General features: G+C 48.4%; 1 pseudogene; it reads left to right on the top strand.

Moving 5' to 3' along the window:
• Window positions 1-1528: 1528 nt before the first annotated feature.
• LOC115834409 lies at window positions 1529-8167 on the top strand (annotated as a pseudogene).
• The last annotated feature ends 9864 nt before the right edge of the window (window positions 8168-18031 follow it).

Raw genomic sequence — 18031 nt, 5'->3', positions numbered from 1 at the left:
TGCAACTTCCGCCTCCCAGGTTCAAGCAATTCTCCTGCCTCAGCCTCCCGGGTAGCTGGGACTACAGGCACGCACCAGCACACCTGGCTAGTTTTTTGTATTTTTAGTAAAGATGGGGTTCACCGTGTTAGCCAGGATGGTCTTAATCTCCTGACCTGTGATCCGCCCGCATCGGCCTCCCAAAGTGCTGGGATTACAGGAGTGAGCCACTGCGCCCGGCTTCTGCCCTGGGTTTTATACCCTGGGGCCATGTGACATGTTGGGCTGAAGTGCTGAAGGACATCCTTTTTCTAGAGGTACTGGAACAGAGCATGGCTGTGCTGGCCAGTCCTTCCTTCCCTCAGGATGTTGCATTCTCTGCACACTCTACAGTTTTATTTATTTATTTATTGAGACAGAGTCTTCTCCGTCACCCAGGCTGGAGTGCAGTGCACTGTCTCAGCTCACTGCAACCTCCGCCTCCCAGGTTCGAGGGATTCTCCCTGCTCAGCCTCCCATGTAGCTGGGATTACAGGTGCCCACCACCACGCCTGGATAATTTTTTATTTTGGCGGAGACGGGGTTTCAGCATGTTGGCTAGGCTGGTCTTGAACTTCTGATCTCAAGTGATCTGCCCGCCTCGGCCTCCCAAAGTGCTGGGATTACAGGCGTCTACAGTTATTCTTGAGAACTACAAGCAAGAAAGGAGGGGAGAACCAGGTCAGTTCAAGGCCACTGGGAGAACTGTCCTGCACCGCCTGCCTCTGAAGCCCATGATGTTTCTGCTTTGTGGGACAGTTGTTCAGGTGCCTGCTTCCCCAGGCCTTCCCCTGCGCCTTCCCCCTCTCTCCTGCACACACCATCTGACTGTCCTCCCAGCACGTACACCTGCAGATGCTTGGGTTGGCCTGACCCAAAACAGCCTACTCTCCCGGCCAAGCCAATTGCCCCTGGGATTTTCTGCTCCTCCAAGATCCCGTGCATAGCCCTGGTGGTGGCTCATGCCTGTAATCCTTAGTTATTCTGGATGCTGAGGCAGGAGGATCGCTTGAGGCCGAAGAGTTCAAGACCTCCCCTCTCCCAAATATTTGTAAATGAAATTAAAAGATCCAGCCCAAGTGTCTCTTCTGCCCTACTGACTCCCACACTCTTACAACAGATGACCTCACAGCACTGAGGCACACGGCTCCGGTGTCCAGCAGGCACGGAATTAACACGTCTTGCCTGTCCTGGCCGGTTGGCTTGCCTCTCTCCTGTCAGAATGCAACCTGGCTTTATGCACCTAGATGTCCCCAGCGCCCAGTTCTGAGCCAGGCACATCAAATGTCAAGGAATTGACTGAACGATCTAAGAGCTCCTGGATGGGTCGGGAACTCGCCCGGGCACAAGGTGCCAAAAGGCAGGCAGCCCGCCCCGCGGCCTGGGGAAAGAACCGACAGGCGGCCGCGGTGAGCGCCGGGGCGCCCGGCAGGTAGCGCCGCAGCCCCGGGCCCGGGCCCTCTCGTCGCGCGGTCACGCAGCCCCTCTTCCTTCCACCGGCTGCGCACGCACAGTGATCCCTGCTCGCGTCTCCTGTTGGGGTCCGTGCCCTGCGCTGCGCTGGGCGCCATGGCGTTCCCCGGAGCCCGGGCCCGCGTCTGGGCGGCAGCAGCCAGAGCGGCCCAGAGGAGCCGCCGCGTGGAGAACGCAGGAGAGTCCCCGAGTCCTGAGCCTGCGGGCCGGCGCGCGGCGCTTTACGTACACGTGAGTAGGGCGGGGGGCGGAGCCCACGGTGTGTGGCCGCAGCCGTGGCTGTGACCGTGGCGGTCCAAAACCCAGGTGGCGGTTTGTCACTCTGTGAACCCGCCTGCTGTGTTTCCGTGCCCCCGTACGAGGTCTGGGATGGGACCTTGTGCCTTGGCAGGGAAATGACTTGGTCCAGAAACCTGAAGTCTCTCCTACTCACCGGCTCGGCGACTCTGACCAAATGGTTCAAATTTCATAACAATTTTCCTCTTAGCAAGACAAATTTTTTTTTAAGAGCGGTGTTCTGATTCGGTAGCTGGGAAAATGGCCCATAGGAAAATTGTATGAAACTTACATGATCCCAGAAAGAGCTTGGGTTGAGTTCCTTCCTGACGTCTGCTGGTTGGAAGAGGCAGCGTAACAAAGGAGTGAGCCTCAGTTTTCTCACATTGAAGTGGATGTAATCACCCCAGTGCGACCTGCCTTGGGGAGTTGTGTGGCTTAGATGTCCTAGCTACTGTGGAAGGACCTCGGGTTAGGGGTGGGGGTGGGGTCGGGGATGTGTGCGACTGAACCCTGGAAGTGGCCAGGGCAGCTCTCACCGCGCACGTGCACTCATTGCCCCCAGGGGCCTTACTGCGAGAAGCGCTGCAGTTACTGCAACTTCAACAAGTACATCCCTCGCCACGTGGAGGAGGCTGCATGCAGAAGTGTCTGGTGACCGAAGCGCAGACGCTGTTGCGGCTCAGCGGGGTGCAATGGTGGGTAGTGGGGGCTGTAGGCAGCGTTTTGGAAATATTTGGAGGAGTGGTGGGGGATAGGTGCAGGCAACCCAGAGGGCTCCCCCAGGTCTCATTTCTCCATCCTCTTTCCCCAGGGTGGAGTCTGTGTTCTTTGGTGGGGGGACCCCCAGTCTAGCCAGTCCCCACACGTTGGCTGCTGTCCTGGAGGCTGTGGCACAGACAGCCCACCTGCCTGCAGACTCGGAAGTCACATTGGAGGCTAATCCTACTTCAGCTCCGGGCTCCAGACTGGCAGAGTTCGGGGCAGCAGGGGTCAACAGGTTGTCTATAGGCCTCCAGGTAACCCATGGCACCCACCCCATCCCAGTGCACCCCGCCCTTCAGTGCCATCTCCTCTTTGGTCACATTCATTCACTGGGCAAACATTGAGCACCTTCTGGGTGCCAGGGACACAGGAGGGCCTAGTGCGACACTTTTGTAACTCCTTAATTGTCTGCTGCTGTCATAGACCACAAACTTTATGAGAAAGGGATCAGGTGTGGCTTTTCTATTTCGAGCACTTACCATAGTGCCTGGCACATAGTAGGTGGTCAAAAAAGATTGCTACATGACTGGAGACACGGGGGATGCAGACATGTAGCCAAATTATTGCAGCATGGTAAATGTCACCTGTAAAGGGGGTCTCTATAAAAGGCTTCTAGAGTACAGCCTGAAGGGAGGTCACTCTGATGAAATCACTGAAACTTCTCTGGAGGAGATGATGTTTGAATGAAGAGGAGGAGTTCACCAGGTGAGGGGGTGTGGAGGAAACGACACAGGACATGGAAGAGCCTGGCATGTTTTGGGGGAGCTGTGAGTCATTCCTTGTGACTGGAGAGGCTGGAGACAAGGCTGCAAGGTAGAGTCCAAAACCTTTGGTGCCTACCAAGGAGTGTGGGTTTTGTCCTAGTAATGATAGGGAGCCATTGACGGTTTTTAAGTAGGGAGAAACCTAGTCCTCTCAGGTTGACCTCTGATATTTCCGTAGGACTTCCGGGTTGTGGGCTTTGTTCTGATGGAATATGCTGACAGAAACACATCACTTCTAAGATATTCTTACCCCAAAGTGCATATCTTGAATCTAATCGTCAGGAAACCCTGAATTAAGAGACTTTTACAAAATTATTGTGGTAAGAACAGACAGCACGAGATCTACCCTCCTAACAGGTTTTTAAATGTACAGCACTGTTAACTATAAGCACAGTGTTATACAACCAATCTCTAGAAATTATTCATTTTAAATAATTCATTTAAATAATTATAATTCGTAAATAATCATAATTTATTTAAATTCATTAAATTCTTCATTTTAAACAACTGGCCTGTATTCTTCAAAAATGCCAATGTCATGAGAGACAAAGAAAGGCTGAGAATCTAAAGGAGACAAGAGACAGCTGAATACAATGTGTGGCCCCTGACTGGGGAAGAAGGAGGAAATTACTACAGTAGATGTTATTGGGACCATTAGCCAAATTTGAATATGACAATGTATTATGTAATGGTGTTGTGTCAGTGTTGCATTTCCTGAACTCTGTAATTGGATTGCAGTTATGTAAGAGAATGTCCTTGTTCTTTAGGAAATACACACCTAAGTATTTAGAGGTTAGGGAGTATAATATCTATAACTGCTATTCAATATAGTGGCCGCTAGCCACAGACTAGTGAGCATTTGAAATGTGGTAAGTTAAGTTTAATTCACTTAAATTTAAATAACCACATGTGGCTACTACCTATCATATTGGACAGTACAGATACGAACATTTCCACCATTGCAGAAAGTTCTTTTGGACAGTGCTGGTTTATAATTTACTGTTAAATGATTCAGCATAATAACAGGTATGTATGTTTAAAGAGAAACAAGTATGGACAAATGGTGAATCTAGATGAAGGGTTTTTTTGTGATTTTCTTTCAACTTTTCTATAGGTTAGAATTATTTAAAATTGAAAAGTAAAGTAAATAGAGACTGTTGATTTTGGAGTCAGACAGTCCTAAATTCCAGGTCGAACTTTGCAACTGTATGGCCTTGAGCAAGTTACTTAACACCTCTGAACCTCAGTTTTCTCATCGGTAAATTAGAACTAATATTGGAGGGTTACAAAGATTAAATTAGACACCACATAAAAGAGCTTGGCACATAGCGACCCTTCTGTGAATGGCAGCTGTTGGTGCCAGCTTGACCTTCCCCCTCCTGCCTTCCGGCTGCCTGCCACATGCTGCATTCTCCCTGTATCAGTGTGTACAATGGGGTGAGCGTTCTTGTCTCTCTCTGAGCTGCTGGTATGCTTACACCCACCCTCTTTTCCCAGTCCCTAGATGACACTGAGCTCCGGCTATTGGGACAGACGCACTTGGCCTGCGATGCTCTGCGGACGCTGGCAGAGGCCCGGCGCCTCTTTCCCGGGCGCGTGTCTGTGGACTTGATGCTGGGGCTGCCGGCACAGCAGGTGGGGCCGTGGCTTGGGCAGCTGCAGGAACTGCCGCACCACTGTGACGACCACCTCTCCCTCTACCAGCTGTCCCTGGAGCGGGGAACCGCACTCTTCGCCCAGGTGCAGCGGGGTGCCCTTCCAGCCCCTGACCCGGAGCTCGCAGCTGAGATGTACCAGAGGGGCTGGGCCGTTCTTCGGGAGGCTGGCTTCCACCAGTATGAGGTCTCCAACTTTGCCCGGAATGTAAGTTCTGGGGCTGATGGCTGGAGGTGGAGGATGAGCAGACTGCAGTGTGACCGGGGCATTGTGACCTTCTGAAGAGAAGGATCCTGGCTGAGATGGTGGGACATTCTAACCTGGGGCCCCTTACCTGAGTCAAAAACGAGGCCCGCCCTCTTCACTCTGCACTATTTCCTCCCTCCCCGCAGGGAGCGCTCAGTACCCACAATTGGACTTACTGGCAGTGTGGTCAGTACCTTGGCATTGGGCCTGGTGAGTCCCGTGAACTACAGAAAAGATGACTCAGGAGAGGAATGTCGTGGTTGTGTGAACTTGGGCCACATTAACCTCTCCAAGCCTCTATTTTCTCATATGTAAAATGTGGCAAAAAATAATACCTCCCTATAGAACCGTTGAGCATGAATTGTAAGGGGCTTAATGTCGCACCTTGCACTGCGGTTCTCAGCCTTTAGTGTGTATGAGAATCTCCTGGAGGGCTTGTTAAAAGCCAGGCTGCTGGACCCCACCTCAGAATTCCCAATTGGACAGGGCTAGAGGAGAGCCCAAGAATTTATATGTCTTGGCATTTTGGGATAGATGATTTAAAAAAGAAAAAAGAAAAAACAAAAAAGGGCCTGGTGTCGCGTGCCTCTAATCTGAGCTACTTGGGAAGCTGAGGTGGGAAGATCGTTTGACCCCAGGCATCCAAGACCAGCCTAGGCAGCATAGTGAGACACCACCTCAAAAAAAAAAAAAAAAGAAGGAAAGAAAAGAAAAAGAATTTACGTTTCCAGTGTCTTAGAGGCAGTTGCTCCAGGAACCACATGATTTAAATCTGGTAAGCACATAGTATTAACACCCATTAATGTGGGGATGGTTGTTGATGTTGTCAGGGGCCCATGGGCGATTTATGCCCCAGGGGCTGGAGGCCACACCCGGGAGGCTCGGATCCAGACACTGGAGCCTGACAACTGGATGAAGGAGGTGATGCTGTTTGGCCATGGCACCCGGAAGCATGTCCCCCTGGGCAGGCTGGAGCTGTGAGCATCCAAGGGCACAGGGCTCTCCCCCAGGCTCCCCATACCCCAAGACCACCTCTATTTGTACATCTTTTATTTCCTGTCTTGCCCTGGCCCCTGCCTTGCCACATACTGTATGGTCCCTGTTAGCCTCTTCTAAATGCATCCCAGTGTAGAATTTGGAGAATGGGAGGAACACAGGCCTCCTGTCTAAGACTCCTTGATGATTTTTCTTTGAGGCTGGAGGAAGTTTTGGCCCTGGGGCTACGCACCGACGTGGGGATCACTCACCAGGTAAGGACTTGGGATTCTTGCACACCACTCCCTCCTAAGTCTTGCAGAATCAATGCCCCCTCCCTGCCACCCCCCCACACACATATACTTCCAATTTCTGTGAGATTGGCAGCTAGAAGTGGGGCCCGGGTCCAGCTGAGGCCTGATGGGCAGAAGCAGTGAGCAGTGGTGCATAGCTAAGAACCCTAGACCAGGGCTGCGGAGACCCAAGTTCCAGCCCTCGTTTTACTGCAGCCTTGGACACAAATCCTTTCACCTCTCTCAACCTCAATTTTCTGAGCTCTGTGAAGCAAGAGATAGATAAAGGGTTTCCACTTGTTTTTAGGGAGCACTGAAACCTCTCATAGGAAGCACAGTAGATAACGATCAAGCAAACCCAGAGCTGCTCTGGATAAGGCAGAGCCATAAAGCCCTGGCTAGAGCTGGCTGAGAGGGGAGGGAAGAGAGGAGGCATAGAGGAAGGCCTGGCTTGGCTGGAAGCTGGGTTCCAGCCTCAGTGGAACAGGAGTGAAGGTGCCCTCCTCCCTGCTGGCCCATTGGCCTGGTTCTGGTTTCACGCATGTCAGCTGCTGAGATCTCCATGCTGGACTGGACCCTCCCCCACCTCTCACCACACCCCAACTTCATGGCCCAGAGTAGCCAGGCCAGCTCCCCACCTCTGACCCTCTGGCTTCACCAGCACTGGCAGCAGTTTGAGCCCCAGCTGACCCTGTGGGACATGTTTGGAGCGAACAAGGAGGTGCAGGAGCTGCTTGAGCGGGGCCTACTCTAGCTGGATCACAGGTGTGTTGGGGGGTGCTGGGCAGAGGGGGCTGAGGCATCCCAAGGAGCCCTGACTACAGCTCTCCACAGACCCAGGAGAAGTGAGAAAGACTGACTGGTAAGGAGGGGCCTGCAGGTGCTGGGGGCTTGGCCCTGCTGGGGGATGGGCTTGAAATTGGCAAGATGAAGTAGTCACCTTCAGGCCTCTTGGTTTTCCAGGGGCCTTCGGTGTTCCTGGGAGGGTCTGGCTGTGCTGGACTCTCTCTTGCTGACCCTCCTGCCTCAGCTCCAAGAGGCCTGGCAGCAGAGAACCCCCTCCCCTGTGCTAGGAGGATGACAAAATGTTCCTGTGTTCCAGGGTAATGCCAGGTGGGTTTTGAGAGCTGGGTCGGTACTGCAGACATCTCTTCTGCATTGTTGGGTGCCGTCTCTGCTCCATGTGGTCATTGCCCAGCCCTGGCATCCCCAGGGGAATGGCAGCAGTGAGGTAGATGGGAGGACATTTCTGGTCGGGGAACCGGCATCCCATTCAGCTTCTCAGACTCACAGGCCAGCATGTGTTCCATGGCTGGGAATTGCCTACCACCCACATCAGCTTCTGTTTACCTTTTTGGCATCAAATAATGAACAGTGTTTGGAAATCTTTCTACAGGCAATTACCTCCCCAAGAGAAGCCTTCCTTACTTTGGAGTAAGGTCCTAAGACAGCTGGATGAGTCAGGAAAACCATGTCCCCTCTAGGTATTATTAATATAAGCAGGAAGGGATCTACTATAGGAATGAAGTATTTATAAAACCACTGAAAGGGACAGAGAAGTGAAAATTGGAGAAAGCCAGTAGCAACTGTCAGAAATCAGCAACGTGCAGGAGGCACAGAAAACTCCTGCTGATGGTCTCAGCTTCCAGCAGCACAAAAGCAGATGATGTACTGGAAAGTGCTCAGAAGATGCTACAAAACCTCATGCCTCTGTCTGCCACTGCTGGAAAAGGAATCATGGTTTCTAGAAGTGCCTCTCATTAGTGGACTTTAAAGCAAATCCTGGCTGGCAGGAAATTCTGAGGAATATAGTTCTTAGGCTTCCAGCCTCTACCATGCAGGAGAGAACACAGAAGGACTGATACATGTTGGTGGATCCATGTATGTGTCCAGCACAGCGGCCTGCTGGACTCTGAGAACTGGGAAAGATCAGAGCAAGCCTTGCCTCTTATCTTCGGGAAACCAGAATATGTGTGGGGTGGTAGGAGCCACGCAGACTCTCCTGAGTCCCCTCACTGACTTCCTTCCCCCTGTGCCTTTCCTTTGAGAGTGAAGGTGGGTGGAGTTGACCAGAGAAAGGGGAGAGAATTCAGGAAAGACCCAAAGTGTTTGTAATTCTTCTTTGTCCTTTTACCTACAGAAATGGTCACATGGTTCTATTTAAATAGCCTAATAAACACATCTGGAGCCTGTCTTGACTGTGGTCCTCTCCTTTGAGCTCCTTCCTAGAGCATGGAATCCTGATTTCAGGACTAGAAGCTTAGCCTAGGGCTGAAATTCCTTCCCCCACTCCCTACATTTTATTTTGAAGGATTTCAGACCTACAGAAAAGATGAAAGAATAGTTCATTGGAGGCCCTATATCCTTTGTCTACTATGTAGCTGTAAGTCTGGAAATAGGCAAATATTCATAATGCCATCAAGAACATCTTCAATCTATAGAAAAATATGATGGCCAAGCTCATGCCAGCACTTGGGGAGGCCAAGACGGGAGAATCACTTGAGCCCAAGAGTTTGAGACCAGCCTGGGCAACACAGCAGACTCTGCTTCCAAAAAATTTAAAAAAAAAAAAGTTTCCATACTTTGTGGTTACCCTATAGATTCATCAATTGTTAATTTTTGGCCACATTTACCTCATCTTTAGATGTCTGTATAATTTTTTTTCTGAATAATTTAAAAGTTGTAGACATCAGGCCGGGCACAGTGACTCACACCTGTAATCCCAGCACTTTGGGAGGCTGAGGCAGGTGGATCACTTGAGGTCAAGAGTTCAAGACCTGCCTGGCCAACATGGCAACACACCTTCTCTACCAAAAAAAAAAAAATACAAAAATTAGCTGGGCGTGGTGGCATGCGCCTATAGTCCAGCTACTCGAGAGGCTGAGGCAGGAGAATCGCTTGAACCCGGGAGGCGAAGGTTGCAGTGAGCGAGATTGTGCCACTGCACTCCAGCCTGTGACAGCGAGACGCCATCTCAAAATAAATAAATTCATTAACTACATATCATCATTATAGATAATTTTAGCCTTTCTCCATTAAAAAAGAGCTTTCCATTTTTTAAAGGGATGATACTTTTTTTTCTTTTTTTGAGACAGCTTCACTGTGTCGCCAAAGCTGGAATGCCATGGCATGACCACAGCTCACTGTAGTTGTGACCTTTCAGGTTCAAGCGATCCTCCCACCTCAGCCTCCCAAGTAGCTGAGACTACAGGTGTGCACCACCATGCCTGGCTAATTGTTAAAGTTTTTGTGGAGATACGGTCTCCCTATATTTCCCAGGCTGGTCTCAAACTCCTGGGCTCAAGTGATCCTCCCACCTCAGCCTCCCAAAGTGCTGGGATACAGATGTGAGCCATTGTGACTGGTGAAGGGGTGATACTCTTAACTGGAAGTTGTATGTTATATGTGTGAGACAGAGGGAGTGGGGAGGGGCATTTTCCTGGGAAGAGGCTCCATAAGTTTCATACCTTATGTCATAGGGTACCATGATGCCAGAAGTAATCTAGTATCACTGCCAAATGAGGCATGCTAAGCTCAGCCTCTAGCTGAGTGACTAAGAATGGGGCCTCCCCACCTCTCAGGTAAGCACGTGCGTTTCCCTGTGCCCAGTGGGTGTGAATATCAGTCCTTCCTTGATCCTGTGGTAACATGGTAAGTGTTACTACCTCTCCTTTATTCATGAAATATTAAGCAAGCACAAATGGTGTGCCAGGGACTGCACTGGACGGCAGGGAGGAACAAGACCTGTCCTGGCCCTCAAGGCACTCACTGCCATGTTGACAGATGTGTAAAGAGATTAATTCCAGGCTTCTCAGTCAAGGTGTGCAGGCAGGTCATGGGAGCCAGGGGCATGTTTGGTTCGGAGGGACTAGGAGCAGGACAGGAGATACCCTTTTCTTACCACCTCCATTGCCCCTGCTGCACTGGAAAGCCTGGCCCTGGGGCAGCCTGTGGGGTGACCCGTGCTGCTCGGGGAGCTGCTTCCTGAGACTTCCCCTGATCTTGACATTCAAGAAGCGAGCACGGGGCCGAGGCAGGTGTGCCATCAGATAACCTGGGGCCACTCAGGTTTCTCCCAGCTGCCAGGGCTTGTGCCACTTGAGACGTCCGGGCCCTCCCTGCCACGACACCTCATAAGGCCCGTGCAGAGGAGCTGGGTAGGAGCCAGGGCCAAGTGGGGATGGCACAGATCACCTTCTGTGACTCAGTCTGGTCTTTCCTTCACCAGATGAATCAGAAGCTCCTGGAGGTGGAGCCCGGGAATCTAGTTTTTCAATGCTCATAGATGGCCCTAATGATCATTCCCTTTTGGGAACCCCTGATTACAATCATTTCTTGCCTTCCATGCCAGGAGCTGGGGGCAGGAGGAAAGGGGGACATGGCTATTTCCAGTGTCCTGTGACAAAGTGGGAAGGGGGCCTTCATTCCACATCCTAGCCCTTCCATGACTCATCCATCAGGGGGCTTCTCCTCCCCCGTAGTGGGACCTGGGTTGTCATCTTTTCACCTGCCCTACATGGATGCAGTAAAAGGGGTGAACAACCCCCTTTGGTGATGAAGTTGGGGACTTATAGTACATGTGGGTATGTGGTTACAGCTTGAAGCACCAAACCCTCTGCGTGCAGGCAGAGCACTGATCATTTGAATGCCCTCCAACTGAGCCACCCCTCCCCGCTGCCGAATTGTGTGAGGTCGACAGGACAGCTCTTTTCATTTCCATCTTACAGATAGGGACATTCGTGGAGGCTCTCTAACTCGACTCAAGTCCTGTAAGCGTAAGTAGAAGGCCTGGCATAACACTTCTGGGCATCCAGAACTTTCTGTCCCATCGTTGTTTTCTCCTTGCTGTAGGTCCAGGTCAAGTGGTCTGCCTCTTAAATTAGGTAAAGTCCAGACCTCTCAAATTTAGGGACAGGGAGGGTGAGGGTCTCACTGTGTCCCCCAGGCTGGAGTACAATGTTACGATCACAACTCACTGCAGCCTCAAACTCCTAGGCTCAAGTGATCCTCCCACATCAGCTCGCCAGCCCCTCGTAGCTGGCATCATGCCCGTGAGACCATTCACCTCTCCTCTCACACCCTTCTGCAAAGAAAAGAACTTTAAATAATAGAATGAAATCACTTGTGTGGTAGATTGTATCATGTCCAAAATGTTTGCTACCCCTCCTTGGCATGAGCCTCACCTGAGGGCCTGGGGAGGATTACATACCCCTACCTTGTTGAACCTGGAAGGGCCACGAAACTTGCCTGGCACTGGTTGTAAGAGCCGGTGGGTGGTCCATCAGCTGTTTGTTGCAGTGACCTGCAATGTTCACATGGAGGCTGGTTTGTCAGCCTAGGTCCCAGGGTGAAGAAGATGGTCAGAGCAGCCAGCCACAATAGACATGAACAGTAGAGAGAAATTAACCCCTGCCATTGTAGACCAGTAGACTTTCCAGTGGTTGCTGCACCATAATTGAGACTAAACTGTCTGATTCAGTTTGTAATCCCACCATTCAAAGATTAGCCATTGTTAAGATTCTGGTGTGTATCTTAGCAGAAATTCTGATATGCAAATTAATGTATTTAGATACACAATCTTACAAAAATGGGATAATACACATCTTGCTTTGAAGCTTTCTTGTCTTATCTAATATGTACTGAGTGTCTTTCCATGGTAAATTTATATCTAGATCCAATTTTTCAGTGTTGGGATCACAGTGTGGCTCCATAGTGTGGTAATGCATGGTTATGGCAAAAAATGTTTTTTTCCCAGTTTCTTTTATTTTCTCTTTCTTTCCTTCTTTTTTTCTTTTTTCTTTTTTTTTTTTTTCATCTCTGTCACCCAGGTTAGAGTGGAGTGCAGTGGCACAGTCCTGGCTCACTGCAGCCTCAACCTCCTGGACTCAAGCAATGTTCCCACCTTAGCCTCCTGAGTAGCTGGAACCATCACACCTGGCTAATTTTTAAATTTTTTGTAGAGGCAGGGTTTTGCCACGTAACTCACATTGCTTTTGAACTCCTGAGCTCAAGCAATCCTCCCCCCTTGGCCTCCCAAAGTGCTGGGATTACGGGGGTTACAGGTGTGAGCCACCGCACTCAGCCTCCAGTTCCTTTTTATTTTTTTCTTTTTTTGAGACAGAGTCTTGCTCCCTTGCCCAGTCTGGAGTGCAGTGGTGCAATCTTGGCTCACTACAACCTCTGCCCCCCAGGTTCAAACAATTCAACATCAACCTCCCAGGCTCAAGTGATCCTCCTACCTCAGTTCTCTACCCCTTTGTAGCTGATACTACAGATACACACCAGCGCGCCAGCGTGCCCAGCTAATTTTTAAATTTTTTACAGAGATGCAGTCTCACTATATTGCCCAGGCTAGTCTTTTTTTTTTTTTTTTGACATGGAATCTTACTCTATCACCCAGGCTGGAGTGCATTGGCGTGATCTCGCCTCACTGTAACCTCTGCTGCCCAGGTTCAACCGATTCTCCTGCCTCAGCCTCCTGGAGTAGCTGGGATTACAGGTGCCTGCCACTGTGCCCGGCTAATTTTTGTATTTTTAGTAGAGATGGGGTTTCACTATCTTGGCCAGGCTGGTCTTGAACTCCTGACCTCATGATCCACCTGATCAGCTTCCCAAAGTGCTGGGATTACAGGTGTGAGCCACTGCGCCCAGCCATCCAGGCTGGTCTTGAACTCCTGGCTTCAAGTGATCCTCCTGCCTCAGTCTCCCAGTGTTGGGATCACAGGTGTGAGCTCCTGCACCCCGCTTAATTTTTGATAAATATAAACTCTGTGATGAACATGTTATGTAAATATTTTTATGCAATGGTTTGATCATTTTCTTAGGTTTAGGTTAAATCTCAAGAAGTGGAATTGCTGACTCTAAGGATTTTCACATCCTTTGTTTGGATACACAATGCCATACTACCCGCCAGGAAGCCTGCCCAATTCACACCACTTTTGCCAGCCTGCTAGTGCCTTTTCTCAACCTCATCAATAGCAAGCATGATCAATTTTTCCAGATGATTCCAACTTGAAGAGCATTCTTTTTTTTTTTTTTTTTTTTTTTTTGAGACAGAGTCTTGCTCTGTCCCCCAGGCTGGAATGCAGTGGCTTGATCTTGGCTCACTGCAACCTCCGCCTCCCAGGTTCAAGCGATTGTCTGGCCTCAGCCTCCCGAGTAGCTGGGACTACAATTGCACGCCCCCACACCTGGCTCATTTTTTTTTTGTATTTTTAGTAGAGATGGGGTTTCGCCATGTTGGCCAGGCTGGTCTCAATCTGTTGACCTCGTGATCCGCCCACCTTGGTCTTCCAAAGTGCTGGGATTACAGGCGTGAGCCACCGCACCTGGCCTAAAGAGCATTCTTGATCCTAGCTTTATCATCAGTCCTGCCTTGGCAACTGTTTTGTCCATCTGATTGATCACTGCCAAGTCAGAAAGCAAAGGGGATACAACCTCTGGGACCACCTAGGTAGAAGACTGAGCTGGAACTCAGTCTAATTTCCATGTCTTGTACATTACGTCTGAGTTTCTCTTACTTAGCCGACCCCCTCCTGGGAGAATCCTAGGTCTCCCTTTTATCTTTCTCTCCCTGCTGCCCCTTCTCCCTGAGGGGATTTTTAAGGCCAATTTTAAAATTATTATTATGAAACAAATAAAAATAGAAATATTGGACAGAATTCTAAATGAAAAAGAAAAAAGGATCACCCATAATCAGTGGTCCCAACAAATTACATTGTTTTTATTTGCCTTATTTGCCTGTGTTCCCTTCCAGTCCTAGTCCAAATGCATGCCATATTTTTACCCAGATGTGACCCTAGCCCAGATCTAATTTTGCATTCTGCCCTTTTCAATTCTCTTGTCATAAGCAGTTTTCCACATTGCTACATGGTCATCATCTTATTCTAATTGTTGCACAACGTTCCAATGAGTGAATAATTTAATCATCATTACCCTAATGTAAGTCACTTACATGGTTGCTCAATTTTCCTATAATAAATATTGCTGTAGTGCATGCTTTTGTGTATATGGCTTCTTCCTTCATTTGAATTATTTCCTCAGGTCAATTCTCAAGAGTGAGATAGGTCAAAAGGTATGAAGGCTTTAATGATTCTTGGTATGATAACTGGAACATTGTTTTCCAAAGGGTTTTTCTTTCTTTCTTTTTTTTTTTATTTTCCTGCTCAAAAGTTAATACATGCTATCTTTCAACCATTCAGAAGAAAGCAAAAATTCTACTACCCAGAAATTACCACTACTAACATTTGGCCAACCATTCCTCCAGGCATCTCTGGATATACACATCTATCTATATGTATAATGTGCATAGATATACATATAGATGTAGACATAAAAATAATTTTTCACAAAAGGGATCACACCCCCATGCCAGTTTTGCAACCTGCTTTTTTACTCAACAACATGTCCTGGGTTTTTCTAATTGGTTCTGCCACCACCAGTGCCTAGGTGGTAGCAAAATGTAGTACAGCAGTAGCTGTAAGCCACACACTGTACCAAGAATTTTATGTACATTAGCTAATTTAAGCTCTGCAATAACCAAATGAGATAAGTTCTATTATCATCATGCCCATTTTACATGAGGAAATAGGCTCAGAGAAATTGACTGCACAGGGCCACAGAGCTAGGGAGTGGTGGGGCTGGCACTCCAAAACAGATGTTTATACAAGTAATACACAAACACATGTCTACTGGAAAAGATGAAAATAATAAATGCAAGCAAGAGCATAGCATAGAAACTAAAGTGTGGGCCGGGCACAGTGGCTCATGCCTGTAATCCCAGCACTTTGGGAGGCCGAGGCAGGTGGATCACGAGGTCAGGAGATCGAGACCATCCTGGCTAACATGGTGAAACCCCATCCCTGCTAAAAATACAAAAAATTAGCCGGGTGTGGTGGCGGGCATCTGTAGTCCCAGCTACTGGGTGGGGGCGCCGAGGCAGGAGAATGGTATTAACCCAGGAGGCGGAGCTTGTAGTGAGCTGAGATGGTGCCACTGCACTCCAGCCTAGGTGACAGATCAAGGATCCGTCTCAAAAAAAAAAAAAAAAAAAAACTAAAGTGTGAAAGTCCCATTTACACTTCCACAGAGGTTTGGTGTGTGTATCAGTTAAGTTTAGGTTCAATTGCATATAACAGAAAACCAAAATAGCATAGGCTTAAACAAGATAGGATTTGTTTTCTTCACGTAAAAGAAGTCTGCACATAGCATTTCAGGGCTAGCATGGTGGGCCCATGCTCATTAGTCATGAAGAACCCATTTTCAGTTTATGGCTTCGTCCCTAAGGTCTCCACGTAGACTAATGTTGTCTCTGGAGCTCCAGCCATCATGCCTGCATTCTAGGCAATAAGGAGAAGGCTGGAGGAGCAATGCCATGGTTTTTCCCAGATGAATCAGCCTCTCTCTAAAGAGCTTTCCCTAAAGTCCCCCTACCCTATGATATCGCTTTATTTCTTTTCTAAATTTTTTTTTATTTTTTTGAGATGGAATCTCACTTTGTTGCCCAGGCTGGAGTGCAGTGGCACGATCTTGATTCACTGCAGCCTCCACTCCCGGTTCTAGTGATTCTCCTGCCTCAGCCTCCCAAGTAGCTGGGAATACAAACGTGCACCACCACGCCCGGCTAATTTCTGTATTTTTAGTAAAGACAGGGTTTCACCATGTTGGCCAGGCTGGTCTCGAACTCCTGACCTCAGGTGCTCCACCCACCTCGGCCTCCCAAAGTGCTGGGATTATAGGCGTGAGCCACTGCACCCGGCCTGATATCAGTTTATTTCTAATTGGCCACCCTTATCCACAGGGAGGCTGTGCAGTGTAGTTTTTAAACTGAGCATTTTGCAGCTTCTCCAACCCCAGCTCCCCCCATAATACAAGTGCTTGTTTAATTTTTTTTAAGGGGGAAAGAATGGATATTAAAAGAAAATTAGACAATTCTGCCACCATGTATATCCTTCCCAATCCTTTCCTACAAATTTATATATGTATATATTGTGAAAGTTGATTGTACAAATTGGGTCATTCTTGCCATCAACTAAATCAGAGTCAATGGGTTGGGGGGAAAAGCACTTGGGACACATAACTTCGCTTCAATAAGTACATTTTCCACAAGCTTGGCTGCTGAAACTGCCTCTTGAAACCTGAAACTAGTTTTATCTGATGGTTACTGAAACAACCTGCTGCAACTCTAAGGCTAGCTTTACCCACCACCTTCACTCACCAGTCAGCACTTGGCATCCCCAAAACCTTACTAGCACCAATGAACTATCTTTCAAAACAATTCTCCTTTTCATAAAACCCCCAAACATCTCTTTGTTCTTTGGCTGTACTAAAGACCACCCAGTCTGTGTGTATGCCCCAAATTGCAATGTTGCTTCTGAGATAAAATGTTAAATTTAGAGATTCATCTCTACATTTTTATTTTGACTTTGACAATATGTACATATATAATAATATAGTTTTAAATGGTACACTGTTTTAATTTACATTTTAAAGCCTTACTGACCAGATTAAACATTCTCCATTAAATATTCATTTACTAATTATTGTGTGCACAGTTAAGCTCTTTGCTTACTTAGCCAATTAAAACCTGGAAGATATCTTGAGCCAGTTGAATGGACTATCAAGGTAAAGAGATTACAGGCTCACACCTGTAATCACAGCACTTTGGGAGGCCGAGGCGGGTGGATCATGAGGTCGGGAGATCGAGACCATCCTGGCCAACATGGTGAAACCCTGTCTCTACTAAAATTACAAAATTAGCTGGGTGTGGTGGTGTGTGCCTGTAATCCCAGCTACTCGGGAGGCTGAGGCAGGAGAATCACATGAACCAGGGAGTCGGAGGTTGCCGAGATCGCGCCACTGCACTCCAGCCTGGGCGACAGAGCGAGACTCCATCTCACAAAAAAAAAAAAAAGAGAGAACAAATAGATGGATAGATGATAGGTTATTAACGCTCTGTATTATTTGCTGCAAATACTGCTTCTAATTTGCTATCCTTTTTATTTTTCATGGATTTTTATTTTTTTGGAAGTGAGTTTTCCAGAAATTTCAACTACATTTATATATTTAAGTCCATCTTTTGCCTTGAGGCTTTTTCTGTTAGTCCCAGGCTCAGACATTAGTCCCACCTCCAGAGATATGGTTGGTGTTGAAGTTGGCCTTCTCCTCCCAAGAGGGGCAGTCTAATGTTGGTGGCTAGGCCCACCTGGGTTCAAATCTGAATCTTGACTGTCACTTCCTACTATACAAGAAACACATCTGTCATCTAAGTTCTAGTTTTCTTGACTCTTGGTGAGGGGGTTGTATCAACCCCAGGTTCTTAAACTTGTCTATGCATCAGAACTGTCAGAGGCTCCAAACTGCACATTCCTGCCCCTCCACCTCCACGCCTCAGCTCAGATCTACAGAACCCAAATCACTGTATCCAGGAGTCTGTATTTTTTAAAATGCTCCCCTGAGCCTGACATTCAGACATGTTCCAGAATCGCTGCACAAGCCAGTGTCTGAGAGTGCCTCCTACACCAGGCTCTCTGTGCAGTGGGTGAGTGAGAGGAGGGTGGTGGCCCT

The sequence above is a fragment of the Nomascus leucogenys genome, unplaced genomic scaffold (assembly GCF_006542625.1).
Source record: "Nomascus leucogenys isolate Asia unplaced genomic scaffold, Asia_NLE_v1 001578F_31141_qpd_obj, whole genome shotgun sequence".
NCBI classification, from domain to species: domain Eukaryota; kingdom Metazoa; phylum Chordata; class Mammalia; order Primates; family Hylobatidae; genus Nomascus; species Nomascus leucogenys.
The sequence above is the reverse complement of the archived record's forward strand: the minus strand, read 5'-3'. Positions and strand labels throughout refer to the sequence as shown.